The following is a 1949-nucleotide window of genomic DNA, read 5'->3' on the forward strand; positions in this document are numbered from 1 at the left end:
CCTTAATCTCCTGAACTTTTTAAAACAGTTTATTTAGCTTCAATTTGAACTTGTATATTAGCTATTGATGCCCTATTCAGCAGTCAGTTTTTGGCCTTGTTCTAACTGATATTGAGTTTCTCCATTGTCTCTTTCCACAGATGTAGTTGCTTTGATTCCTGAATATTCCATCTGGCAATGTATAGCCATAATTTATGTAGGTTTATAGAAAGATATTTGTAACTAATAAGTTGTTGCTTTGAAAAACAAAACACTGTCACATGATTTCTGGTATCACTTCTGCTACCGAGGCCATGTTTTCCAACTACTGATCCTTCTTCTATATTTCCAACTTTCACATGCCAATAATTAGTAATTATCAATGCATCTTGATTGCATATTTGATTAATTTCAGAACACGTAAGTTGGTAAAAATCTTCAAATTCTTCATATTTGCTATTAGTTGTTGGTTCTTAAATTTGAAAGATAGTCTTATTAACTGGTCTTCCTTGTAAGTGTATGAATACTATCCTATCCCTGACAGCATCGTGTCTCAGAATGGATCTTCAAATACTCTTTTTGATAATGAATATGATAATGAATACAAAGCCATTCCCCTTACTTTTGTCATTCCTGAGATAGTAGGCCATATGATTGATTCAAAATGGCCACTACCAGTCTATTACAGCTCATTAATACCTAGTACATCAATCTTCAAGTGTTCTATTTCATTTTTGACAAGTTCCAATTTTCTTAGATTCATACTTCCTTCAGTCTACTTTCTGATTATTAATGAATGTTTGTGGTTGTTTCCTCTCCTTTTGAATTGTGCCACATCAACAATTGTAGGTCCTTACATTAAGGTTGACTCTATTTTGAAGGAGTAGTTCTTTCCTAGTTGTATTTTTAGTGTCTTCCAACTGGAGGGGTTTATCGTATGGCACTATATCATTGTTCCACTGCTCTACATAAGGTTTTCACTGGCCAATTTTTTTGGAAGTAGATTGCCAGTTCCCTCTTCCCAGTCTGTTTTAGTCTAGAAGGGCCTTGAAATATCCACTATAGTTAACCCTGGTGGTATTTAACACTGGTGGCATAGTTTCCAGCATCATACACACAAGGGACCATTGCACTAAAAGCTGACAGATGAGTAGTGGGACAAATTAGCAGGGCTTCCAAAAATCCTTTGCAGAACAAAATGCAGTTTCTCCTAATCAAAGCACCATATACCAGGCATGAGCCATCATAACATTCATAAATACTTATGCAGCTAATACATGAGCCTTGAAATACAGTAATTAGAATAAAATATTGAAAATTTCACAAATGTAGTAAGAAATTTTAACAACCCTGTTTTAGCACTCTGAAAGAAACAAGACAGTATAATATTGGTGGAAAGAATTATTTAGATTCATGGACCATCATAGAGTGCCTAGAAAATCTTACATATATGCAACAAATTGATTTTTGGCCAAGAAGTTAAAGCAGTCATATGGATTGAATTGTGCCCCCAAAAAATATGTGTTGCAAACTCTAACCTCTATGCCTATGTAAGTAATCACATATGGATTTTTTATGTCAATAATGCCATGCCTATAGGCTGTGTCTAAAGCCAATCACTTTTGCGCTATAAAAGAGGTCAATTAGAAGCAAACAAGGACAAATGTGGGAAGACTGATGTCATGTGGAGCTCTTCAAGGAACAACTAGAAGAATGCCAGATAACTTGAGACAAGGATTTCTCCCCAGAGTGTATGGAGAAAATGTTCCCCCCAGAGCTGGCATCCTCAATGCAGACTCCCGAACTGAGAGAAAATAAATTTCTGTTTGTCAAGCCAGCCACTTGTGGTAATTCTGTTACAACAGGTTTAAGAAACTACCACTGTAATTCAATGGGTAAATGCAAGTCTTTCCAACAAGTGATTCTGGAATAACTAGATATACTATGCACTGTAGTAAATTACCTGGTAC

The sequence above is a fragment of the Orycteropus afer genome, unplaced genomic scaffold (assembly GCF_000298275.1).
Source record: "Orycteropus afer afer isolate SDZICR_OR568_19922 unplaced genomic scaffold, OryAfe1.0 scaffold00523, whole genome shotgun sequence".
Taxonomy (NCBI): Eukaryota; Metazoa; Chordata; class Mammalia; order Tubulidentata; family Orycteropodidae; genus Orycteropus; species Orycteropus afer.